This window comes from Galeopterus variegatus, unplaced genomic scaffold (genome assembly GCF_000696425.1).
Source record: "Galeopterus variegatus unplaced genomic scaffold, G_variegatus-3.0.2 Scaffold7434, whole genome shotgun sequence".
NCBI classification, from domain to species: Eukaryota; Metazoa; Chordata; class Mammalia; order Dermoptera; family Cynocephalidae; genus Galeopterus; species Galeopterus variegatus.
The window spans coordinates 59,029-86,643 of NW_007733545.1; the positions used below are offsets into that span (position 1 = coordinate 59,029).

At 44.5% G+C, this 27,615-nt stretch overlaps 1 protein-coding gene and 1 long non-coding RNA gene across 2 annotated transcripts in view; one reads left to right on the forward strand and one right to left on the reverse strand.

Annotated features, from left to right (window-relative positions):
• Positions 1–27,615, forward strand: part of LOC103607450 (disks large-associated protein 1-like) — a 65,455-nt gene that overhangs the window by 24,365 nt on the left and 13,475 nt on the right. The window lies entirely within an intron of this gene.
• Positions 10,458–16,339, reverse strand: LOC103607449. Its single transcript, XR_551966.1, has 2 exons — positions 14,897–16,339; positions 10,458–11,047 (listed from the first exon to the last, which is right to left on the reverse strand). It is a non-coding gene; the product is annotated as an uncharacterized LOC103607449 (long non-coding RNA).

Genomic DNA, 27,615 nt, shown 5'->3' on the forward strand with positions numbered 1-27,615 from the left:
AAAAACAACACTTATTCATTACAATTCATAACAGTGACTACAATTAATTACATTAATAACAATAGTATTAAGTATTTACGTTGTCCGAGGCTCTGCACTGGGACCTGTTTGTAGATTGTCTCCTTTAACCCTCCCAACACCTCTGTCAGAGCCCCGCTTTCAGCACACCCTTTGTACAGATGAGGACATGGAGATTCTGAGATTAAGTGGTCACCCAGCTAATACGGGGCAGGCCTGGAACTCAAATCAATGTCTGTATAATTCCAAACTTTAAGCTGTGGCTAGAAGGGATGACTCACATATGTTTTCAAAAGTATCTTTCCAAACTGGCCAGTGTAGCATTGCCTCAGGCAAACAAGGAGTTCGGAAAAGATGAGAGGAAACACCCCCTTCTGCCTGCCCTGGGTTGGGACTGGTGTGTGACTTGCAGGGCTCTTGTGGAGATCTAGCCTTATTCACACAGGCACAGGCTGGTGAAGAGGGCAGGGACTTGAGGCCACATGGAAGCTGAATTCTGGACTCTCCTCCTCCCACATTCACCCTGCAGAGCCCATCTTTGGGAGGATAACTTTGCCCGTCATTCCCAGATTCCAGTCTAAGCATAATACATCATGAGATGGTCAGTATAATTGTAAATTCAGTGGACACACACACGCACCCAACACACACATACACTACACATGCACGCACATCAGAGGGTCCACAGGTACCCTCCATTTGCGAAGAACTAGCTCAGGTCATTTATTTTTAAGGTGAACCTTACCTTGCATCAGAATCACTGGAAGGGCCTGCCGAAACAAGGATGCTAGGCTGCACTCCCCGAGCCTCCGATCCAGTAGGTCTGGGGTGGGGTCAGAGAGATTTTGGTCCACAGGCTCCCATGTGCTCCTACACTGCTGGTTGGGAGCCCATCCTTTGAGGACCACTATTTTAAGGGATGGAAGCTCTAACTTTGTCTCTATTTTTATTTCTGGCACTTATCACTGCTTATTTAAATGCAATAGCGGCTACTCTCAAGGATGTTAGCCTCACAAACTGTATTGGTTTCCAATTGCTACAGTAACAAATTACCACAAATGTAGTGTCTTAAAATCATGCAAATCATCTTACAGTCTGGAGGTCAGAAGTCGAAAATGGCTCAGCAGGGCTGTGCTCCTTTATGGAGGTTCTAGGGGAGAATCCATCTCCTTGTCTTTCCCAGTTCTAGAGGCTGCCCAGGCTCCTTGGCTTGTGGCACCTTCCTCCACCTTCATAGCCAGCAGCAGTGTAGCATCTTCAGACCATCCCCCCCCGCCTCTCTCTCACACACACGCACACACACACACACCCTGCTCCCATCGTCACATCTTCTCCAATTCTGACCCTCCTGCCTCCCTCTTACAAGGACCCTTGCGATTGCATTAGACCCATTCACATAATCCGGGATAATCTTTCCATTTTAAGACGCTTAATTTAATGACATCTGCCAAGTCTCCTTTGCCATGTAAGGTAACATATTCACAGATTTCAAAGATGAGGATGTGGGCATCTTTAGGGACCACTCCATCCATCCCACCAGCCGCTGCAACTCCAGCAGATGTCCTGACATCTCATATCACCCCCCAAAAGGAAAACCAAAACAGCATCAGGATTTGTGTGATTCTAAGTCACACAAATAAAACCAATTTTTTTCTTTTTTCTGATTCGCCTGGTAGTAAAGCAGTGTTGCAGGAGGGGTGGGTGGGAAAGGTCAGAGTGGGAGAGGAGGGGGGAAGGACGGACTGGGGTGGCCAGGAGAAGAGGGAAGAGGTTAGTGAAATGCTCATCCATATAAGCCCTTAGCCGTGCCCTGACACCTGCTCGGTCTCCCCACCGCTTTCTACACTTTTCCAGACTGGAGCTCCGGTCCCCCCTGCCCCCTCTGAGTCAAGGCCTTCAGTCCTGCACTGGACTTGCCTGGTCTGGGCCTAGTCAGTGCTCCCTGGGCTCCGCCACCAGCACCGCCTTCCGAACCTGCCAGCAGCCACTTAAGATGCAGAAGGAGGAACTGCACTAACAGGCCAGATTCTTGCCTTTGCAGATTTTTGGTTTTTACTTTCGGAACTTTCCTGAGCTGAAGTTCCAACCTCGGGTTGTGAACTCTCTGCTGATGGGTGTCTTAGTCTTTTAGGGCTGCCATAACGAAGTACCACAGATGGAGAGGCTTGCACAACAGAAATTGATTTTCTCAGTGTTGTGGAGGCTAGCAGTCCGAGACCAGGTGTCAGCGGGTGTTTCTCCTGAGGCCTCTCTCCTCGGCTTGGAGATGGCCACCTTCTTGCTGTGTCCTCACTTGGTCTGTGCCCATGCACTCCCGGTGTCTCTCTTCCTATAAGGATACAAGTCATACATTAGTCACTCTAATGGCCTAATTTTAACTTAGTCACCTCTTTAAAGACCCTATCCAAATGCAGTTACATTCCAAAGTTCTGAGAGTTAGGACTTCAAAAATAGGAACTGAGGAGGAGGAGAGACACAATTCAGCCTGTAACAGTGGCCTAGGAGCCCAGGACATTCACGATCACCTCCATTCTTTCCCAGTGTAACACGTGGGCTAGACACCATTAGGGTAAATGCAGGAGGGGGGTTCCTAGCTGTTAACTTTAAAAGTGTGTTCTGTGACCCAGAACTGCCTTTTATGTGTCTTAGGTCAGAGATAGGTGAGAGGCAGAGAAGGTCAAAGAAGCCGCCAAAGGCTCAGCCTTAGTCTGTGTAAGCAAACGGCATTCAAGTCTCACCCTTCCCAGAGCCAACTCCCCGCTAGAGGTTTTTGTTTGATACTAATTCACAGCTAGTCCCAGGAATTCCACCAAGTCAATACACACCCTGGGCACAGAGGAAATAAAAGAGCAGACAGTGAGTGTTTGTGTTTAATGCTCTTTGAAAGGGCTGTGTCATAGAAATGATTTCATTCGCAAGGCATGGCTCTGATAGGGAAGTCAAACAGTCCACATGTTGAAACAAACCAAATAGCCTTATCTCATCCTTGATTCATGGGTTCCTCTCTTCAAAGCCCTTTAGTGGTCAGACACTGTGAACTTATACGATCAGAGCAACCACTGTTGCAAAGTCCATCCTTGGACGTGTTCCATCTTTGAGTACTGGGGCCTAGTTTCTCTGACATTTTTCCTCGACAAACCCTTGCTACTCTCTTGTCAAACTTGCTAACCAACATAGGTTTAAATATATATATATATGGGCCGGCCTGGTGGCGCACTGCTACAGTGCGCCGCTTGGGAAGCGTGGCGGCGCTCCCGCAGAGGGTTTGGATCCCACATACAGACCGGTTCCCGCTCACTGGCTGAGCGAGGCACGGGAGCAACACCGAGGGTTGCGATCCCGTTGCCGGTCCCGGTCCGGTGCGGGGGCGACACTGAGGGTTGCGATCCGTTGCCGGACACGGAAAAAAGACAATAAATAAATAAATAAATAAATATATATATATATCCTAAGCAAAATAAGCCAGTCACAAAAAAGACAAATACTATACGATTCCCCTCTCATGAGGAATCTAGATTAGCTCAATTTATAGAGACAGAAAACAGGATGGTGGTTTCTAGGGGCGGCAGGGAGGGGAGAATGGGGAGCTGCTGTCGAATGAGGACAGAGTTTCAGTTTTGCAAGACGAAAAGAGTTCCAGTGGTTGGTTGTACAGCAGTGAATGCACTTAACACTACTTAACTGTACACCTTTACAAATGGTAATATGGTAAATTTTATGTTCTGTAACATAAATTCTATCTTCTGTAAGTTTTACCACAATTAAAAACAAAAAGCAGGGCCGACCCCGTGGCGCACTTGGGAGAGTGCGGCACTGGGAGCGCAGGGACGCTCCCGCTCCCGCCGTGGGTTCAGATCCTATATAGGAATGGCCGGTGGGCTCACTGGCTGAGCGCGGTGCGTGCAACACCACACCAAGGGTTGCGATCCCCTTACCGGTAACGAAAAAGACAAAAAAAAAAAAAAAAAAAAGTGCTGGAAGACAGTCATGTGGTAGAAAGAACACATGGTTGGGGCCAGGCCAGCCGAGGCTTGAATCCCATCTGTGCCACTCACTAGTTTTGGGGTAATATTCTGTTTATTTCTATAACAAATCACCCCCAAAACTCAGTGACTTAAAAAAATAGCAATCGTTTTATGATGTCTCCATTTCTGGGTCAGGAATTTGGGAAAAGCTTCAGCTGGGGAGTTCTGGCTCAGGGTCTCTGCTGAGCTGGCCGTCAGGCAAGGGCTGGACAACTGAGGCTGGCTGTAGTCTCCCTCTCTTCCTGTAGTCTCACAGCCTCTCCACGTGGTCTTCCACATGGGCTAACTTGGGCTTCCTTACAGCATGGCTGCCTGGGGACAGCTTATGTGATGGCTGGTGGAAGTGGCAGCACCTCCTCTGATCGAGCCTCGGACGTCATGCAGTGTCACTTCCTTTAGACTATCTTGGGAACAAGCAAATCACAAACCTCCCAAGTGCAGGGGGAGGATAACTAGACTCAGAGATCGGCAAACTGAGGCCTTCAAACCAAATCTGGCTCACCTCTCAAAAACAGCCCTGCCCATTCCTTTACATATTGCCTATGGCTGTGCTCCAGTGGCAGAGTCGAGTAGTCAGGACACAGACAGACTGGTCCACAGAGGCTAAAATTTTTACTGGATGTCTCTTTTCAGAGACAGTCTCAAGCCCCATTCTAGAAGAAAATGTCAGGTGGAAGGTTTTGCTGTGGTCACCTTTGGAAAATGCAGACTGCCCTGGGCTGGCTACCAGCCTCTCTCTGAACTCTTCCTCCATCTCCACATCTGTGAAATGGAACAATAATCATGTGTAAAAAGTAATTGGCACAATTCCATAACTGTAGCAGGCAAAGTATAAAATTTAGTTCTTCCCTTTCCAGGCTTCATTATGGTTTGAGAGCCCCGGAAGGCATTTGCACTCACTATAGGTCTCTCAGCAGTGTCAGAAATTCCCAGTTTCAGACAGTCCTTGGAATGAAGGTCAATTCTACAGACATCCCCTTCGAAATGCATATTTATTACTTTTGAGGAGAGAAATGTTTGCAAGAATTCTTTTAAAAATGCACTCCCCCCAAATGCATTCCCTTATCAGACAACCAAGATTTTCACCCGTCAAGGAGCAGGAGCCTAAGGAGTGAGGAAGAGATGGAGTGAACTGGAGCTGGAGTGAGTAGGGCAGAGCAGGGTGGCAGCAGGTCTCCGGCCATGGACAGACTACCCAGGAAGTTTCACCTACTCATGCGTTTGCTCAGGGCTGACTCTGTCTCCAACAAAGCAATGAAAAATGTTTTCTTGGCCTCCCCTTTCCTATTGCCCAGACTTGCTATCTCTTCTCCCACTCCGTCCCAGCTGCCAAAATCTCCCTGGATTTTTCTCTCCTCACCTGGACGTTTCCAAGGCCAATCCTAAAGCAACTCCTGAGAGATTATCTGCTTGTGACCCAGTTTTCCTGCCTGCTCGAAATTCAAACAGGGTCCTCCTGGAGTCTCTTTGTTCATGTGCTTCTGAATTCTTCCTCCTTAGAAGCAAGCTTCTAGTCAAGAAAACAGAGACCCCCAGCGAGCACTAACTCTGATAACGTTATATCTCCTGGTCCCGACTCTTCTACTCATTTACTCACACACCACCCACACTATCAACCCCATTCATGCAATTGTTGTTTTTTTTTTTTGGTGGCTGGCCAGTCAGGGATTACTGTTCTGCATGCTTGACCCTGGTGTTACCAACACCATCCTCTAACCAACTGAGCCAACTGGCCAGCCTCATGCATCTTTTAAAAATTATTTTCTGGGCCGGCCTGGTGGCGCACTCGGTAGAGTGCGGCGCTTGGGAGTGCGGCAGCGCTCCCGCCGAGGGTTCGGATCCCATATAGAGACCGGTCCGCTCACTGGTTGAGCGTGGTGCAGGCACAACACTGAGGGTTGTGATCCTGTTACCGGTCACAAAAAAAGACAAAAAGGAAAAAAAAATTATTTTCTGCCTCCTCTCTAAGTTATATTGGACTCCAATCACTTTTGAAATGTACTTAGCTTCACCCTAATCTATGTTGGAAGAATAGTTTCGTTTTAATGCAGCTATGTGCCGCCATGGGATTTTTACAACAGATATTATGAGTGTACTGGGGGCAGCTGGGAGGGCAAGTGTGCAATCTGATGATTAGAGACAATTACCTTTGACCCACATTAACTGTTGCAGCATTTTCCCCTTCCTATTTAGCCTAAATGTACAATTTTATGCAAATTTTATAAAATATTTTGCAGAATCCCCAGAACCCCAACTCAATATTAGCCGAGAGCAAACTCAACTGATGCTGTTCTGGGAAGAATTGTGGTTTGGAAATATTACTCACCTAGCTCCAAAAAAGGTAACAGCCACGAGTACTGGGTGGCCACTGCTGCTGTTTACCTAACAAATGCATAGCATTTACAAAGGGCTTTCACACATGCTGTCTATTTAATGTTCACCGTAACAACCATCTTATAGCTATTATCCCATTCTACAGATGGTTAAAACTAAAGCATAGAATAGTTAAGTGCACTGCCTTAGGTCACAGACCTGCGATTTATAGACCTGGAATCCCAGGGTCTTTCAATTCCTCCAGGCATTCGCACATTCATAAGTTCACACTTCTGAAGAGCACTAGGCACAGGACAGGGTCCCTTCAGCCAGCACTGTTTCCTTCACTCCTTTCTCAGGAATGCTAACTGCTCTTCTCAAGAAAGGTTTTGTTTATTTTATATCCCATACAACTTATCAAATGCATTGTTACCAACATTTCACTTAAGCTCTTTTTTTTCCAGAACATACTTCCTAATCTAATTCCTTTTATTTTAGCAATAGAAAATAGACTAAAATGACAGACTTTGAGACATACATAGTAGAAAGGCTTTGGTTGTTTTGTTTATTTTTATCTCGTGTAAACATCTGGAGCATAACTAAAAATAAAAATGCATGTGAGATGGTCAATGGTTCATAACTAGTTTTATGACTGAAACTAGAATGTAAAGGTCATATGATGTCAGAACCTTGGGTGTTTGCATAACAGGAACATCACCAATAAACTGAGCCTGTAATTCTGTTTCATCACTTACCACCTCCATAGCGCTAAACCAGATAATTGAGATATCTGGTTGCTATAGAGATGGATGGCGTAACCTGACCACCTTCGTGTAGAAGGTGTGTATAGCTTCAGACGATCTTAAGCCTTTTGCACAGGGCCATGGGTGCACCTGGCAAAATGAAGGCATTTACTTCCCTTCGGGAATTGTTGGTGTTCTTATTGCTGTGGTTTAAAGGTGGGAGGCAGGAGCATGTTAATGAAAAAGACAAGTTGAGGGGGTAGGGAGGCCTCAGGAAGACTCCAGGAAGAGCAGAATCGCAAGCCGCAAGTCTGCACCCCTCACGCACACCAGAAGTGCTGTTAGCTTATAAGAGATGCAATACCTTCACAGTCGATTTCATTTTCTCTGTGCATCTCCTCACATCAGTAGGGACCTCAGGGCTGGGATGGGAAGGTGCAGGTCTCCTCTAAACTGGGTCTCCAAGGAAGGCCATATGAGTTGAGACAGGAGTGATGAGGTGAACATTTAGAACCAAACACTGGAAAAGGCATCTTAGCGTGTGCCCACACATACCTGTGCAGTGCCCTTCATGCTGTAGACACCAAAGCATCTTAAAAGTAGGGAACTTGCCCCTCAGACAAAATTCCCTCAGGGGGTTTCAAGATGGTTTTCATAATATTTGAATTTTGTGGTACCAAATGATGTCCAATGGAAGGAAAGAAGAAAAGAGCTACTTCCTATATGTCAGCTAAGTGCCGCATTGCATCACCGTATATTATATTAACATCTTCATTGCCCTCATTATACTATGAGAAAGGTGTTTGTATTTGTTTCCTGTTACTTAGAATATCTGATAGAATATCTGAAACTGGGTAACTTATAAAGTAATAAAACTTACTTCTTACTGTTTTGGAGGCCGGGAAGTCCAAGGTCCAGGGGCACACCTGCCAAGGGCCTCCTTCTTGGTGGGGACCCTCTACAGAGATGCAGGTACCACATAGCGAGGGCTGAGCAAGAGTGTGTTTTGTGCTCTCCTTATAAAGCCACCACTCCACACCCATGATAACCCATTAATCTATTCACCTATTAATGGATTAAGGGATTCAATGCAGGCACGGCCCCCAGGATCCAATCACCTCTAAAAGGCCTCACATTTCAACACTGCCACATTGGGGATCAAGCTTCCACACGCGCTTTGAAGGGGACAAAAATTCACACCATAGCAGTGGTGTTGTCCTAACTCAGTAGATGAGGAAACTGAGGATAAGATAACTTAACAGTCGAAGGTCACGTAGCTTGTAATGGGCAGGTCACGATTTGCACCAGGTCTCGCTAACTTGAGATGCTGCCTTTTCCAGTGAAGGCGAGAAGTCTTATTTTTCCCTCACTTGTTGCTAGGTTCATGGCTGAGACCCCTATAACAAAAAGCAGATTAACAAGAGAAAAGCAGACCAATTTATTTAACATAAGCTTTATATGACACTGGAGCCCTAAAAAATAAAGACCCATAGACCCCAGGAAAACTACATTTTTCTGGATACCTGTGCAGAAGCATGGAGAACAAAGGGTATGATCATTAATGGTAATAAGCTGGGGGGACTAACAAGGCCTGTTCATTTAGATTTTTCTTGGCATCTCTGTTTGTCAGTCCTCCCATCCAGGTATAGGGCAGGACACCTGTCACCTGAGGGTCTTCAGGGGAGAAGGGAGGAAGAAGGTCAGAGAGTGATCTTCCTAGGTTTTCTGGCCTGCTTCAGGGAAAGAGGGCAAGGGGAAGGTGAGACAGGCCTTCCTGCTTGTGCTGTTCTCTCAAATGCCAAGGTGCCATATTTGGGTGTGGTATGACCTGAGATCCATCTCCAGTCACCACATTACTGATAAAGGCAGTTGGCCTGCCAAGGCTGAGAACCTCTTTGTAAATTTGGTTCAGCGATATCTTGTGTAATAGAATTTGCCATACAGACTCACTTAATTCAACAAGTAAATGGAGTAGTAGTCAAAGATCTACCCGCTGGCTTATTTTTCTTTGCTTTTAGCCAAGAGCATTAGAACAAGACTATACCAAGCAAAGTGTGATGAGGTTTATAACGAAGATAGGTAGGAAGTGTTCATGGAAGGAACACAAATGAGGTGAAGATTGATGAATGAACAGGATTTCTCCAAGCAAGGAAGGACACTTTGTGGAGTTATACTAACATTTACAAAGCAAATGTATTTCACAGGGCCTAGCCTCCAAAGCCCTGTAGTTTCAGGTTATAGCCTAACTTTTAAAAATTATACATAGAAATGTTAAGCTTGCGAAAGACAGGAAACTTTCCCCAGGCTAAAGTCTCTGATGTAGATAAAGAATTGTAACACAGCAAAGTTGTGGGCTCAAGGACAGACGTGCTTGGTGCAGGATAACCTAAAGTTGCTTTATTGTTATGTAAAAATACTGAGGAAACTGCTGTAGGAAAAGACAGTTTTTGCTAAGAACAAGCTTTTGTTGGCGGATCCACTTAACCTTTTGCAAATTGCATTATGGAATGTCACTTTGTTATTTCACTGATGTTACCAGCCTCTATTGTTAAACTATACTTAAGCCATAACTCCACCTCTGTTCCTTTTCTGTAACTTTCTGGCCTGGAGAATAAATACTGAGAAAGAACCCCAGCTCAGGGTTATTTTTCCAAGGAGGAAAGCCTCTCTCTTGAGGGTTCCTGGAAAATTAACCCCTTCAGGGCTTCTCACTGCTCAGAAGAAATGGGCTTTGAGTAATCCTTTGCATCTCCATCACCCAGGAGGGGAGAGGTGACAAAGAGAGTGCAACACACTTTAGGGGCGAAAAGTCATATGTTTTCCTCTTTCACTGCAAGGGTCATGGCTGTCACCCCCATAACACAAGATAGATTAACAAGAGAAGAGCATAACAAATTTATTTAACCAAAGTTTTATGTGACATGGGAACCTTCAGAAATGAAGACCCAAAGACCCAGGGAAAATTGTGTATTTTTATGCTTAGGTTCCATGGAGAATGAACTCTTGTGTTTCTAGGATTGAATGAAAGGGGAATGATCTACTGGTAACAAATAGGGGGTGGGGGCAGTGTGAGGGGAAAGCAGTAAGGCATGTCTGTACAGATTCTTCTTACCCTCTGGATATAGGGCAAGACCCTCATTTCAGAGGGTCTTATGACCCACTTATAGGCAACATAAGTCAAAGAATTCCTTTATTTGGCTCTCATACAGAGTGACCTTCTTGCTTCCATGATTTTCTCAACTTCCAAAGTGCCATATTTTGGGATATTGTATTCTGAGCCTTGACAACACATAGACATAATCTATAAAGTTAGTGCATAAATGCCAAGCCAAACAAATAAACAAGCACACAAATACAATTTTAAAAATAAAATCAAAGTGACTTAGATAGTAAAGGTATTTATTTTCTTAAATAATAGCAAATCCAGAGGTAGGGCAACTAATACATTTACTGAAACCAGGTTCTTGCTGTCTTTCCACCTGCCATCCCAGCATGGGCTTGTCTTCTCAGGTCCACGCTTCTTGCAGCCCAGCCACAGCTCCAGGTATCCCTTGCAGATGATGATGTCCAGAGGAAGAAAAGGGATGTCCCTGCCTTGTGTCCCTTAAAATAGCGAGGTGAGACTTCCCAGATGCATTCCCGTCAGAACTCCCTTCTCATCTCTGTCTTGTAGGCCAGTGAAGATTCAGCCTCCAACTGTAGGGAGGGCGCCAGCTTCCCCTAACAGCCAGGGCTGCGTGAAAAGGCCAGGAGGACAGGGAGGATGGTTATGAGGGAGTAAACACCGATGATTGCCACAGACACAAAGGCATGTAACGGATTGGTTTGCTCAGGAAATGATATGCAGTTAGCTGTGAAAATGTCAGCAGAGGCTAATACAAGGTGCCGCAGCCAAGTCATAAAGGAGTTATCTGCCAGTGTTCGGCCGTGTCACGTGGGTCAGTGCTCCTTTAGATTTCAAAGACAGTGAAATATTGTGCAATGTTAAAAGAGTTTTTCAATATTTTTTTAATGTAGTAATCATATAAAATTTCCTTCAAAAACAAATGGTCAAAACAAGAAAAAATACACAACAACATACTTGTACATAGTAAGAATAAAATTACAGTCATGAGTCATTGAATGACACGTTGGGCAATTTCATCATCGTGGGAAGACCATGGCGTGTACTTACACAAACACTAGGCTATGTGGCATACTTATTATAATCTTACGGGGCCATCATCCTGTATGCGGTCCCTCGTTGACCAAAACATCATTATGTGGCGCATGACTGTACGAACTGTAGTCAGGTGTCACAGCAGTGAAGAAATAATAGTGCATCTAATTTTTATTCTGACATTTGTGCTTTTATATGATTATATAAGTAATGCAGATTTTTTAAACTGGAAAATTCAGAGAAGCCCAAAGACTAAAGTAAAAGTAATCCAAAATCCCATCACCTGGTTATAAGTCAAAGCTGGGTCCTCATATACATAGTAGTTTGGTATAGTTAGAGTAATTACTTTTTCTTTTTTGTAAGAATGCTCTTCAAATTCAATTTCTTCTTTCCATAATTTTCTGTCAAATTTTCTGTCACACAAAGGCAAACTATTGCTGGTAGATTTAGAGGGGGAAAAAGCAACAAATATAGCAGGCATGTATGGTGGCTTATAAATTATAGAGTACAACATACAACATTAAGGGAAAAAATAAGTATTATTGCTGTTGTGTACATTTCTGTTTGTTGGCGTTCTGCTTTCTAGAACAGGCTATCTAAACCCAAACTCTGTAATGTAAGCAAACAGCACAGAAGTTTGTCCTGGACAGCAGGGAATTCTCTAGCGTGGTTCTGGCAAGGGAAGGAAGGAGAAAAGCTACAAGAACTGAGGCCAAATTGTACCCTGGTGAGTTGCAGCTTTCTTCTTGAGTGATTACAAGTCAAGGCACCAGGGCCTCGGTACTAAGGAAGACAGTGGGGTGTTCATGTTGTGTCTGTACATTATGCCTCCTAGGAGTGGCCACTACAAGGGGTCAGAACGCACAAAATTCTTTTTCATGGTTAGTTTTTTAAAAGGAAATCTAACTCTCTCCATCTAATAGCAAACCACAGCTAGGCTATTTTAAAATTTGTGTGGACCTGACCAGGCAGGAATCCACTACGGATGTCATTGTTCGTTTTTTTTGTTTGGTTGGTTTGGTTTTCAAGTCCCCTTTTTTCTTAATTTTATGAATTTTCTTTCACAATAATTCTTAGTGGAACTCAGTTTCTTGGGTAAACTTTTTGGTTTCTGTTTGCTGCTGGCTTTTTAAAAATCTGTAGAGAACTACACTCTATAATGATAAGTAAAAAATAATAATAATAAATTTTTTAAAAATCTGTAGACAGGCAAACAATCTCCTGCTGCTATAAAGCTGCTTAACCTTGGGAAAGTCACTTAACCTCTCTGGTTCTTAAAAGGAGAAAGTTCAAATCAGAGGGTGGGAATAATAGACTGGAAAGGATCTTAGAGCTCTTTGAGTTCTGCCCTTCCTTGTACCTATGAAGGATCTGAGATTCAGAGAGGATCAGTGACTGGCGAACAGCTTTCTGTTTTATTATTTTGATTTTTTTTTCCTTTTTTGTCTTTTTTTGTGTCCGGCAACGGATCACAACCCTCAGTGTCGTGCCTGTACCGGACCGGGACCGGCAACGGGATCACAACCCTTGGTGTTGCTCCCACACCTCGCTCAGCCAGTGAGCAGGAACTGGTCTGTATGTGGGATCCGAACCCTCGGCGGAAGCGCCACCGCGCTCCCAAGCGGCGCACTGTAGCAGTGCGCCACCAGGCCGGCCCCTATTATTTTGATTTTTAGGCTGGCTGGTTATCTCAGGTTAGAGTACCACCCTGTAACACCAAGGTCAAGGGTTTGGTTCCCCATACCAGCCAGATACCAAAAAAATAAATAATTTTTTTTGTATTATTTTGATTTTTAAGAAGTGGAATCCAGTGAATTCGAAAGTTAAGTAGGTTGTGTTTGAAAAATAAATGAACAGGAGATATTGAGGTGTAAAAAGAATGAAGACTAGAGCTTTGAGAAATAGAGATAAAATACATTAAAATAACTACCCAAATTGGTTTGTAGGATGCTACTATGAACTGTGTTAAAAGAAAACCTCAAACAAATTAAATTTAACAGCATTTAATTTAGCAAAAAACAATCGGCAAATCGGGGAGCCCCTAGGACCAGTACACATTCAATGATACCTGGGGCTGCCACATGGTTGGATAACGTTTATGCACAGAAAAAGTAAGGTGAGTCCAGAAACAGCTGGATTTGAAGAGGGCTTGAACAATTGGCCACCTGTGGTTGGCTGAAGCATGGCTGCTGTGATTGGCTCAGGCTCAGCTATTGTCAGGAGAGTAGTTAAAGCTGTTTACACATCCCGTTAGTTTACAGTCCACTATGTATGGAGAAACCTTTAGGCCAGATTTAATTCAATTGAACACGTGTAAGATGCGGAGCATTTGATACACTACATTCACCAACACATGTTTACTGACTGCCCACCTGGAGCTTCAAGTCCAGCAGGGAACTGAGAAGATAATTACAATGTAATAAGTACTTTGTCACATACAGAGTGCAGTGTTCTAATGAGAACTAAGAGGGACATTTAGAAGGACATTCTAGACATCTTCCTGGAAGAGGTGACATCTGAGTTGATAAATGAAAGAGGAGGAAGAGGAAAGAATGTCCCTATAGAGGAATTCCATGTGCAAAGCCAGGGAACTTAACGGTTTGAATAACTAAAAGTAAAAGTGGACAGGAGGATGCGGCATTATGAGACCTGAAAGATGAGCAGGAACCAGGTCGTTCAGAATCTCCTAAGCCCTGAACTTTAGCCTGAGGGCAGATTTGTCAACTGGGCAGGGACAGATCTGTTGAGCGTTCTCAACTCTCCCTCTAAGTGCGGACGACAGTTTGGAAGCAGGGCCAACACAGACACAGCGAGGCCAGTTAGAAAAGTAATGCATTTTACCTGTTGCTCAGTTACACAGATCCGGATGCACACACAAACTAAAACAAGACTTACAAAACAATACTTTCTTTTCCTAGGGATGATGCACTCTGATAATTTCTATTTTGTTGTTTTCATTTCCTAAATGGTGAAACTGAATGACTCACCTCAATTGATTTCACAACCCGTTAATAAGTCACAACTCGGAGTGGGAGAAACCTTGAGTTAGGTGTTGCTGTGATACTCTATGGAGATTAAAATAGTAGGTTCTAGGGAAACAGAAAGGTGCGCAGAGGGATGTGGAATGATTCCAGAGGGACTTAGGAGATAGGAAACATTGGCTGGTTAGCTCAGTTAGTTTAGAGCCTGGTGTTATAACACCAAATCAAGGGTTAAGATCCCATTACCAGCCAGCTGCCAAAACAATAAAAAATAAATAAAAATGAAGAGAGACAAGAAGGACCCAAGGAGTTAAAGATATTGTCCAGGGTTTTGGCTTGATAAAAAGGGTCATGTGCTGAGAAAGGGATCTGGAAGATCTATTAGGAGCATAAAGATAACGTGCATTTGAGAAATGCCCCACCCCTTTTTTTGTAAATACAGATGCATTCCTTAATTTGAGGCACATCAAAGAAAAACATTATATAATCCAGAAAATGTGCATGTTTTATTGAAAGAGGGAGCAAAACGGTGGGACTAGAAGGAGGAAACCAGTGGAAGGGTGGGCTCCAGCCCTGAGGCTGAAGATTCGACTTGGAAAGAAGGACGGTCATACTATAAATCCCCAGGGAAACAAACAGCCCATATCAAAGACTCACCTGGTGCTTTGCTGTGGCTGCTGTTAGGCTTTTGTAAGGCTGGGAATAGGTTAAGTACAGCCTTGGCTTTTCACTTAGCAACCATGTTGGCAGTAGTTAGCTTCTTTACACATACAGTTGGCATCAAATTTAGAATTCACAATCACTGGTTCAGGAACATCACTGGCATTTCTTATGCACTTTTTGTAAAAATGGAAATACCATTAACTTAATTCTTCATGCATGCTGACAGCATCGGGTCAAAGGGACTTTTTTCCTGCCTCTTTTCATAACTTCCACTGTCCCAATCTTTCTCCTTCTAAATCTTCTATTTTGCAAAGCCATAGGGAGTGGTGGTAGCCCATTGCTAGTTGAAGATTTTAAACAATAGGTGTTTCTGAGCCGGGTTTATTGAAACGGTCTTGTCTGTGTCCCGGGGGAGATTGTAAATGAGATGTCAACAGGAGCTCTTTTGTGTGGATGGCATTCATCCTGAAAGAGAGGAATTCCCTTACTGTGCTAGTATTTAAAGCAGATTTGTTGCTGCTTTTGCTAAAACTTTTTATCCAACTGCCGGAGCTAACAGCAATGAATGAGTCACTTGGTGTGATTGTAACTTCCTTCCCTCCTTAGCAAAGCAATGACTCAGTCATTTACATTTAGAAAGGAAGGCTCCTAAGAAGATTTCTTGGATTTTCATCAGCTTGAGCCTCTTTTTTGATCATCACGTGGTCCTGATCTGTCAGCAATCCTGTTAACCCGGGGTGAGGGGAGTCTAGCCAGGCTGTTTTTCTCACTCCCTGGAAAACTTCTTGCTGTTTTGATGGCTTTCTTTTTTAAATCCAAGGAGAGAGACAAACACAATTTCCTGCCTTTAGCTTTTTTCCTTTCTCCCTCCCTCCCCCTTTTTTGTAAATGACAGGCAATTTCAGTTCACTGTAATTACCTCGGGCTGAGGTTTGACTAACTCCACCTTTGGAAGATAAGGCAACCGTTTTATTACCACTCAGCCAGGTGCCTGAGGGTGACAAGACATGCCTTTATCTGGAGACCTGACAAGGTCATCAGCAGCTGCAAAGGGTCTGCACCTTGGAGCAGTGGCCATCAAGTGCTTCTCTTCCCTGAGATCCATTTCCCAACCCTTTATTGGTAGCTCATTTCGATCCAAAGACTAGCTCTAATTTCCTCAAGTTTTTCCGCATTCCTGCCTTGTCCTGTTGTGTTCTACTTGGAACAGAAGCAGCAGTAACAGAACAATCATAATTATGAGCATGTCAGCTGCCACCACGAGCCAATTCCATAGCACAAGCCTGAAAGTTCACCCACGGCCCCAAATACACAACAGGAGACATTTTAGTATCCTCTGGCTTAGCAGATTTGCAGGTGCTTTTTCAGACGTGATACTTAATAACATCTTTGACCTATGATGATGAAAATACAAAAAAAAAACAAACCAAATTTTATTGCCTTTACTTACTATGGTTCCTTTTGAAAACTGGAATATAATCCACACCAGGAGGCAGTGTAGTACTTGTTTCAGTAATAAAAATGTCTAGTGCTTGATCTTTTTATATCTGCAGTTCATTTACATAGATGTCTACCCACACGTCAGTTTATTCTTTATTTCAAGCTATTTTGCATGGGTTACCTTGGTTCTCTCTTGTGATATAAAAATGCGTGTTTCTGAAAATGATTTCCGAACTGTGTACTAGGCAGTGCTCTAATGCACGAAGAGTGCCCTTGCAGAGACAAACTCAGGCCAGTGTCCTGAGCTGCATCAAATCAGCATGCAGCCACCCTCCTGTCAGTACAAATTATAGTGGGGCAAGGTAAAGAATGCTGGTTTTATTTATTTTGCTATATGTGAAGTCAGCCTGAGGGTAGGGGATGGGAAAGAAGGGGTGAGGAAGAGAATGGTGGGAAAGATGAGATAAAAACACACATACAGCCATGCAAATGTGAGTGTTTATCTACAAGGACACATCAGACGACCCCGTTCTGTAATTTATATAGACATTATCCCACACTGGAAAGAGGACAGTTAAAAGCCCCTGCTAGTACCCTTATTACCATTATAATAAAAACCAAAACAGGATGTTTCTGAGTACAGTGCACCAAAACACACACACAGTGATAAATAAACCAATGTACACCCAGAACGCCAGCAGAAGAAATGTCAGAAGTACGACGAAATCTGACCCTGGATCCCTCTTCTCCTTGACGATATCCAACCTTGCACACCCACCACCATTCCATCGCCACCCGTACGCCACCCTCCACAGATGGCTTGGTTGGGACAGAGCTGCAGAACCTGAGATGCCTCTGCAGGAGGATGCTCCCACGCAGGAGCTCTCATGGCTCAGCGGCTTCTAACCTGGTCTTGGAACTACCTGCAGTGTGACTGTACGACCTCTCCCTGTAGACGTGTTCAAGTGCTTGATCCAGGGGTGCTGCCCACCCCCGCTGAGGCTGTGTGTAGTAGCTTTCTACAATCCCAGAAGTCCTGAATTCCAAGTACATTTGGCTAGAAGAGTTTCAAAAAAAAAGGCTCATGGACCCACTGTTCTCACAAGGGCTCAGAAAATATCTTAAGGACAGAAGCATAAGGCAACTCTTGCAAAGATATGTGAGGAGGCTTTGCTGGGAAGAACCCAGGTTCCAAACTGCTTCCAACCTGCACAAGCTCTGGAGCCACTTTTCATCTGTGGAATTGAGAGCATAACCTCCTCTGCAGGGTTGATTTAAGAATTTAATGAGACTACGGTACAGCTCCTGTCTTTACTAAACCCTCAGTGAATGAGGACGAGGATGGGGGTTGCGGAGAGTGCATTGATACAGACTCCAGTGCTGGCCGCACCAGCTTCCTAGGTTATTTTTACTTAATTTTGGCAAATGACAAGTACCTATCAGTAAGGTGGTATTTTAAATGCAGTCTTGAAGGGACACTTCAGTCTTGGGGAGAAAGAGCCCTGAGAAGGACCCGTGTCCCGCCCTGTCGGTGATGCAGTCGGATGATTGGAAGCGCTGATCCTGTTACTTAGTACCTATCGGTCAGGGCTGGTGCCCTTTCTGGGTCAAGGGACTGATATAAACGGTATTCCACAGACTAACCCAGATAATTTTTCCTGTTTTTCCTTTGAAAAGGGGGGCTTCCTGGAGGAAAGAGGAGAGGAGGAGGATGAATGATTAAGTGCCTCACTGCATGGCCCGGCTGCCCTCATACCGCTCTCCAGACCCAGGCAATCACTTCTCATCATGCTGAAACGAGCAGGAAGGAATGGTGGATGCCTTCTCTTTCTCCTTCATGTCCCCACACATCCTGTTTACCCAGGTTTGGGGGTTTGAGTTCACCTTATGCAAAAGCCCCCACTGCAGGCCAAGCCCTTGCTCCAGGCCCTCTGATCACAGGGCAGCAGCACCAATGGGTCTTCTCTCCAAAGCCCAGGGAGCTTGCCAGTCAGCAGAGGTTGCTGAGAAATCCACACTGAAGTCGCCCTTAGGACCCAGCCTCACTGGCCTCTCCCCCGCTGTGATGTTTCCTGGTTTGTACCCAAGCCACTACTCACTCTGCCCAGCCATCTCACATTCTGAAGCAAGACCGATCAGAAATTGTGCTGGATACCCTCTTCCCATCTAGAAGCAATCAGCTACTCCACACAGCCTCGGGGTCACCAGACACGGCAGCGTGGCAGGGGAATCTTCGTTGCCTGTTCTGTTGTGTGATTCCATTCCAGATTTTCCTTTTTATTCCGGTCTCCAGGGTCCCATTGTGCAGGTGATACTAATTCTTATGAAATGAGACCAGAAGGTAAAGAAAATTCCTTGGCTCTCAGATATCCGTCTTGCACGCAAGCAGACAGCACAGCATGCGAAGAAGTCAGTGAATAATGAGGAGTGAAAGGCAGGAAGGAGAATGCAGCTGCACAGGAAAAGGCACTTAGCACGTGGGCCCCTCACAAGCCACTGAGCCAGGGCCTGTGGGCAAAGCCAAGCAGAGAGAAAGGAGGACATTAGGTGGATGGTGCGTGGGACAAACTGTTTTCAGATGACATTGGATTGAGATTTGACATACTAGCTCCATGTCAAAAGTTGGCCAACCATAATTGCACTTGGCCGGCCCTTCACCAGTGCCAAACAGAAGTGGGCACTGGTGACAGATTATACTGCAATGTCCAACGTCACAGAGAAGGGCTTTGCTGAGGTATTCATTTTACTTCTGCCCAGGTGACCTCCCTTCCCTGATTGTTAGTCCCTTTTTCTTTTTCTCCAGGAAGTCTCTTCTCGTCCCTGTCCATTCCATCCCGTGGTAACAATTATTTACCACCATACGACTATGTGCCACACATGTTGTAAAGTACTGCAGTGACATCCGTGAACAAGACAGACAATGCCTGACCTTGTGATTGTTATGTCCTTAACTAATTCCTTTCTCTCGGTCTGGTCAGGAAAAAAAAAGGGTACTGCTAAGAAGTGACATCTGACAGGAATGAAAGCTGGTGGATGAAAAGCTTGAAAGAAAAATTTGCCTCCCTGCCCCTGGCACCATCTCCACCCCAGCCTCCCGGGCATGGGGTCTTTCAGCAAGATCCAGTCTGCCCTAACCTGAGGTGTTGGTAGACCAGCTGCCAGACAGGAAACCTTATGTAATTCTGCAACCCTGACCTTGGGCCTTGAATCTTCCCCTCCTGTAAACAGTCCATTCAGTCCAGGAAGATCTGCAGACGTGGCTGGGACACATTTTGAAAAACACACACATTATTACACATGTTGAAAAAAAATTCCCTAGGTCTAAGAGGAAGTGCTATATCTGACTCAGTGGTAGAAAGCACTTCATAAAGTAATGGGACAAATGGAAACTTAATCCTAACAGATGAAACTGCCAGGGCAGTCACTTGTGTAGTGGATGACTCAATAGCACCTGTTGGAAAGCCCGGGAAAATGAGCCGTGAAATCCTGATCACATTCCCTACTGGAAGCAACACCCCTGCCTTGTAAATTAGTGAGCCCACTGTTCTCAACAGCCTGGCTCCAACATGTGCGTCCTAGTTCTGTGACGGCTATGACATGACTCACCTTAGCTACTGGCCAAATGATTCTTACTCAGAGCTCCAGGTTTTTAATCTTCAGTATTAAATAAATGGCCTAGGTAAATGCTAGCCAAATGTCTGTCTACTTTCAAGATATTCCTTTGAAATTATTAATTTCAGGCAACAACTGTTTTACATATGGTAACCTTCAATTTCCAATATTATTTAACGTATTGCCAAGCTTCATTAAAAGTCCACATTAGAAGTTTTAGACCTTAGCCCTTGGACCTAGGTCTTCTAAAATGGCCTTCCCCCAAACATCATTTAATTTCCTCTAATTTAGTTAATTAATGGAGCTTTCTGAAGAGAACAGTTACTTTGATCTGAACCTCGTAGTTTCCAGTTAACATTTCCAGACGGAGACAGAACAGATGCCAGCTTCTCTGGAGTAGCCGGAGCTACCAGCAACTCACAACTGTAATCATTCCTCCCAAACACAGAAAGCCAAAGGCAGTACCTGAGAGGAAAAAGACAGGTTAAAAACACTGCCCTGGGCATTTTTGTGGGTGTTTGCCCCACACAAAGATGAAAGAGTTAAGGAGGGGCTTTGAGGCTTGCTCTCTGGGAAGCTGGGCCTGCAGTCTGGAAATCCTAAGTAATCCTTGCAAATAGGCTAACTGGAAGCCAGCAGTAAGAGTTAGAAGTGCTTCCGGCCTGAGATAAAGGTGTCTGCAAATAAAGTACAAATTCAGGTAAAAGTGGAAAATGCCAGTTCCACCCAGCAGGAACCCTCAGTTCTTCGCTATTAATCCTCACTGCCGTCTGCCCAGCCTTCAGCTGTGCCTCGGAAGTGAACAAAGAGACTGGTGAACATGGCCACAGCAGTTCTTCTTAACATGCCACCTTGAAAAATATTACCCTAGCTGCCACTTTTTTAAAAAAGCAAAAAACAATTCCCAGCTCCAACCCAGAGTTCACCCTGCAGCTAGTATAAAACTTTGGTTAAGGTGATAAGGTAAAAAGTAAGACATTCTGAGTCTTGGCTTCCATTCTTTGTGCTTTTTGGAAGACAGGTCCAGCAAAGACGTCCACCCCTCCCAAAGCGCCACTCGTTTACTTTAAGCTGGGCCGCGGATTTCAGGGGACATGGGTGATGTTGCAAGCTGGGCCACAAGGGGGCACTAGAGAGAAGGATTGTCGGCGGCAATGCTTTGTTTTCCATACTTTGGGTTGGGAGGGAGGGGGTTGGGTGTGGGGGTGGTGGGGGAGATGCAGCTGGCTGGAAAAAAAATCCATTTGTTCCCTGAAATCATGCTCTTTGCCATTTCATAAGTCAAAGGTTGCCACGTTACCTGTTACCAAGTTCCCGAGAGTGCTTGGGGAAAATGTAGGCAAGAAAAGCACAGGAGAGTCCTTCAGCCTGGTGGGTTTCAAGCTCTTTCCAGTGGGCTGGCGCTGACATTTGGAGAGCAGCTGCTGTGGATTGCCTAAGCATTGTTTGGTTGTAGTGCTAACAGAGGAGTGGCTGCCTCTTACATCATTTCCAGGCATCAAGTGCCTGGGGCTTTTTTTTTTTTTTTTTTTTTTTTTTTTTAATGACTGTAACTTTCTGATCCCTCCCTCCCTGGATTTTTGTACAGTACATGCCCTGTGCAAAACAGCCTCACCTCAGGAAGCCCAAGTGTTGTAGTGACTTGTTAAAACAACTTGGGTGCCTCTTAAAAATAAAATAGATGTCGTGACTCTGAAACAAACCTTTCCATTCTTCCTCCGTTCTGAGAACAATGTTGTGTTTGATTAGCAGCATAGCAGCCTCTCTCTAAAAGATCCATTCTCCCCAGAAGAGGCGGCTGCTATCAGTTGAATAGATCTCTAAGCCAGACATGCCGAGGCTTGGGGCATTTGTCTGGCATTAGGAAGTGTCTGGAATACTAGTAACTACCAACGGGCGAGTCTTATGACCACAGGGTCATTACATTACCCTCCCTCCCTTGTCCCCAGTCCCTCTCCTTCCCACACACTCACACAGGCATGCTTTTCTCTACTTTCACTGAGGATAGTTGAGCTAGTCATCTTTGTGGGTTCTGGGGAGGATGGCTTTAGTGGAAATCATTTTCATAAGCCACCTCCCTTGAGCCAAAACTAACTGGGAGTGAAGGCGGCAGGGTGCCCTGGGCCTCTAACAGATGCAGGCCGAGAATGGAGGGTGTGTGCCCACTCCAACAGCCTCTGAGCTCTGCTGTCTCACCACTGACCACCACGCTTTGGGTGGCCTGTGAACGGGAAGCTGTAAATATTTTGAAACAAGGTAGTGATTTTTCCATGTGGATTTTGTTTTGTGTTGTTTTTCTCTTTCTGCAGTAGCTTAAAAGTCGCAGCTGGGCCTCCCTTGTTGATCACTCCAAATTCATTCACTCACTGAGCCTTTCGTGAGTGCCTGAGGGGTGCAGAGTGCTGTGCACGGAGGAATCTCTCATGGAAAGCATTATGCTTTACTGGACAAGGTGCTTGAGGAAAGGTTTATTGGGGGGATGAATCGAGGTGGTTTGGGTTAATGAAGAGATGGGAGTTGGAGCCCTGAGCACTCTACCACTTAGTAGCCATATGACTTAAGGACATCGGTTACCTGCTCCGAGCCTTAATATTTCCATCAATCAGATGTCGATAATGGGATCTTCCTCACATGTGAGACCATGTCTGTTAAATTCTTGGCACACTGTCTGATACAGAGTAAGGATTTACTCTCTGGTGCTTTGGAGGATCTAATGGCATGTCAAGGGTCTAAACTAATTCTCCATCTTGTTGTCTTTGTCATTGCCTTGATTCGTGTTTTTTGCCAGTGGAGGAGGACTGGAGCCAGCCCCCAATCTGTCTGACATGCAATGGGGCAGTGCAGCTTGCACAGCACATCTGCACATCAGCACGGGGAGCATGACCTGCTCAAGTCCTTGTTAAGGGAAGGACTTCTGGGCCTGCTTGGCTGGAAGCAGCAGCGGCCAGCTTGCCTGTTAGCGGTTTTGTCTTCATCAATGCCAAATGTCCTCATCTGCTTCCCCAGATGCCAGCACCTTTGTCCATGCTACCAAACAGCCTTGTTGGTAGCACTTTCCCCGGCCTCCTCTTTAGGTTTCCTTCTTTGACTATTTAGCTTCACTGTCAATGGGACCCTACTTCTTAAAATTCTTTTCTATAATTTCACACATATTCATGAAGCCACAGGAGCTCCAGTTTGAAAGAAATCTTGTCACCTAGGTTAGTTTCCTGTCATGTGTTGGTACAATTTCCATAACTTCCCAGCCAAAAGATGAGCTGCTGTGTGCACAAATCCCGGGACTGAGAACTCACAGTGGGGTCTTCATATTCCCTCTGTGAGCAGCTAACAACTGGAGACTTATACTTTATGCCTCTCTGAGCTCTTATCTTTGTGGTTTCCCTTGGGGACCTATACAGAACAAGTCCATGCCATCCTCTACGCAATAGCCCTCCAAATAATTGAAAATCCTTGTCTTCTCTTCCAAACAAAACATCCTCTCTCTTTAAACTATTCCTCATAATGGATGGTTTTTCTCTCCTGGGAGCACCCTGCAATGTCCTGTTAAAGAGAGGTGCCCAGAATGAAATGCAAACAATAGTCCTTCCATCGTTCTAGATACCACTCTTCTATCCATACGTGCCTTTTCGGATATAGGCATCTTACCTGACATTAAAACCTCAAGTCCAAGGGCCGTCCCATGGCTCACTCAGGAGAGTGCGGTGCTGATAACACCAAGGCCACAGGTTCGGATCCTATATAGGGGATGGCTGATTCGCTCACTGTCTGAGCGTGGTGCTGACAACACCAAGCCAAGGGTTGAGATCCCCTTACCAGTCATCCTTTTGAGAAAAGAAAAAAAAAAAAAAAAACAACCGTAAGTCCAGTCTTTCCCATTCTGTATTTCTGCTGTAGTCTTTTTATGTCCCACATATAGGTCCTTCCACATTTTGTTTTTTAATTTGGCCTCTTCACAACATTTTGCTTTCTAAATAGTCTCAAGTTACCTCTCTATTATGTTTTTAACCTCACTTGTGCTGCCCTGGTCTCTGGATTTGCAAATGTTCTATACCAGTGCTTCTCAGACTGTCTCTGGGGAGGGGCCGGTTTGTTTGTTTGTTTGATCTTCATTTCGCTGCAGATTAATGCTTTGGTAAAAGGTAATAAAAATGAATTACTAGAAAAAGGAAATTTAAAAAGCAAAGATATACAAAAACAAGCCACTTTTTAAAAATTATTAGATTCAGCAGACAAAACACTCTGTAAAATTGCTATAAAAGTTTCTAAAAGCCTCTCTCAGTTTTCATATCATAGTTCACCAAGCACCACAACAAATAGTTTCTGCACTGGCTCCTTTCTGCAGACCACACTCTGAACAGCGCCGCTCTGTACACAGAGGTGTGCTGCAAAGGCTTCACAATTGGCTCTCCAAGGGGAAACCTGCTCATTTACAGCGTTTTCTAATTCCCATGGTGTAAATACTCATACCAAGGCCAATTTCAGGCTACCAGAGAAATGTCACTGGATGCAGAGGTGGGGAGAGCTGTGCACAGTTGACTTTAGCAAGCTACTAAGAGCCATCCAGCACCCCACCGTCAACTGCATCAGATTTTTTAAATCTTCTTTTTAACAAAGCCGTTTGGGCTTTAAAAACAACTACTGTTCAAGTGGACCAAATCAGGAGAACTTTGCCCTTGGCAGATACTAGAGAGTGGTTCGAGGCAGCCCTTCTCTCTCTGGTGGTCTCCAGTTCAAAAGGAAGAGACCATCTGATACAAGTCACAGGAAATCCAAGGTTGCCTTCAACATGAGTGCTGCCTGGAGGTTACCACTTCACAAGGCTTGTCAAACCACAGCTTGGTTTGTGCTCTATAAAAACTTAGGATCATGTTTACATCAAAAAGATGTTTGACTACTGTACAACTGTATCTATCTGAATGTATAATTAATTCTTTTGTTGTCATATTGTGTTTTTTTTTTTTTTTTTTTTTTTAAAAGATGACCGGTAAGGGGATCTTAACCCTTGACTTGGTGTTGTCAGCACCACGCTCAGCCAGTGAGCTAACCGGCCATCCCTATATAGGATCCGAACCCGGGGCCTTGGTGTTATCAGCACCACACTCTCCCGAGTGAGCCACGGGCCGGCCCTGTCATATTGTGTTTTTATTTGTACTTTCTTATGGGCTTGTTCTCTCATATTTGAAAAAATTTCTAAAATCCAATAACCAGGGACCGCTAAATAATGCCTCAGCGTAAATTTATGGTGTGTGACTCATTAGCTTAGCCAATAAGAGCTTATTAATGAAAAGATACAAGAAGTGGCTTTTATCCCACATCTGTTTTGTGGCCACCTGACATATGTGTACTCTTGATCACAAAGGATAACCAGAGTGGGAAGAGAGTCTAGATAGTTTGCTAGAAAACCTTCACCGCTACAGAGTAAAATAATTCCAGGTGCAGGCCTTTCTGAAGCTTGTAACATTAGCATTATCTTTCAGTGCAAATATAGACAATATTGAGTAGTCAGCTAAAAGCTGAAAGGATAGGAATCTGTTCTCATTTGTATTCTCTATAACATATTTATTTTATTTTTATTTGATAACTTCTTAACTCAAATGTAAAAACCAACCTCTGGCGTCTCTATGCTCTCCAGTATTCACTGAATGGAAATGAGTCATTGAAATCTGCACCTCTGTTTCTGCTGACTCTTCTCATAACTAGATAGGAGCCCTTTCAGCCAACTTTTCACTGGCATAGTATATCAGGACCGAGAGAAGGAAAAAAAAGTCACTTTTTGAAATGAATAAATAAACATATCAGGGCAAAGAAAAGCAATATTTTTATTTTATTTTATGTTTTTGGTGGCTGGCCAGTAAGGCGATCTGAACCCTTGACCTTGGAGTTATCAGCACCATGCTCTCCCAAGTAAGCTAACCAGCCAGCCCCTAAAGAAAAACAATCATAATGATTAAAATACAGCATCATTTTTTTTTTCCTTTTTGTCTTTTTTCGTGACCGGTAACGGGATCGCAACCCTCGGTGTCGCGCCCGCACCGCGCTCAGCCAGTGAGCTGACCGGTCTCTATATGGGATCCGAACCCTCGGCGGGAGCGCTCCCGCGCTCCCAAGCGCCGCACTCTACCGAGTGCGCCACCGGGCTGGCCCACAGCATCATTTTTCACTTACATTTTAAAATTGCTCAAGGAGCACTTGTGTTTTTAGATCATTCTTCTTAAGAATGTTACTCTTAAACAAATGAGGTGTTTCACTTACTGTGTATAAGCCACTTATTCTTTCTGCTTTGACCAGTCAGGACTTATGAACTTGTATCTCACCTTCTTTGGGCCTCACCGTACCTACCACATGCCTGCTGTTACTAAGACCTTTTTGGTGGACTCTAAGTCATTCAGGGAGCTGAATCATGAGAACAGATTTTTTAGGAGAGGTGAAGGGTTTGGGGCTCAGCCTGCAAAGCTAGAAAGAATGATGCTGGGAAATTTGGGGGACTTAGTAGCATGAGTTTCTGGAGCAGCCTCAGAGTGCAAACAAATTGGGGAGTGAAAACTGTGAGTTGTGATTTAGACTCCCTTTCCTGTCCTTCAAAAGGTAGTCTTAAAGATTTGAATTTCTTTAAAGTTCCTTTTTGATGACTGGATGGTCCTTCTTTGAGTCTGATTCCAGCAGAACTGTGCCAAGCTTCACACTGCAGGAAAACCTCTTAATAAAGCCACTCTGACCTAACACCATGGTAGCTCCTTTATTCAAAGTGGGTCAATCTCAAATTCTTATCTCCTTTGAGAGTTGGGGCTGGGCCAGCCTGTTGGAAAAGCAATGTCCCCAGTGTAGGGATGAAGGAATTTTTCCCTCCACCATGAAGGTTTGAGTTTGCTGAAATAAACAGGCAATAGACAGATTAACAGGAGAAAAAGCATAAAGTATACAAATTTATTACCAGGCAAGTGTGTGTGTGCACAGGAGCTCCTCAAAATATGACACTCAAAAAGGGCCAGATGGTTGAAGCTTAAATACCCTCTTCAGAGGGGAGAAAGAAGTGGAGGAATGTAGGCAATTTTAAGGGGTGGTGAATGATTTTTTTAGGGGAGTTGAATGAACCCAAAGAATAGATAAGAGCTCGTGACAAAGTCTGTCTAGATGTAGTGAAATGCCTCAGTTTTCCCTCCTGTGATATGTTTAATCTTCCCTGCTTAATATAATTTCAGGGAGTGGTCAAACGCCTTTGTATTCCTTCTGGAGGAATTCCAGACAAGGGAACTTGAGAGAGAGAGTTTCACCCTATGCTTGGGGGAAAAAACAGGAGGTCAGAGAGTCATTGGTTCTGAGGCTGCTTCTAAGGCCTTTTAATCTCCTTTAGTTCAAAGTGCTCAGCATGCCAAAGTGCCATCCTTTGGAGTATTGTTTTCTGAGCCCCAATGTCAGTATTCTCTTTTTCCAGTAACCCAAGTAAGTTTCCAGCATTACTGTTGCTGTCCTGGAAGTCTCGATTGATCCAGGTACCCAGAGTTATCTGTATTGATATGGAAGAGGAGCTGACAACAGCCACCAGGTGGCATCAAATTGCAGGTGGCTTGGGGAGTGTATGGACCACACAGGACACTCAAGTCCCCAAGTCCAGTCAATACACTGGAAGCAATGTGGCCTGGACCCGACCCCCCCCCCCCCCC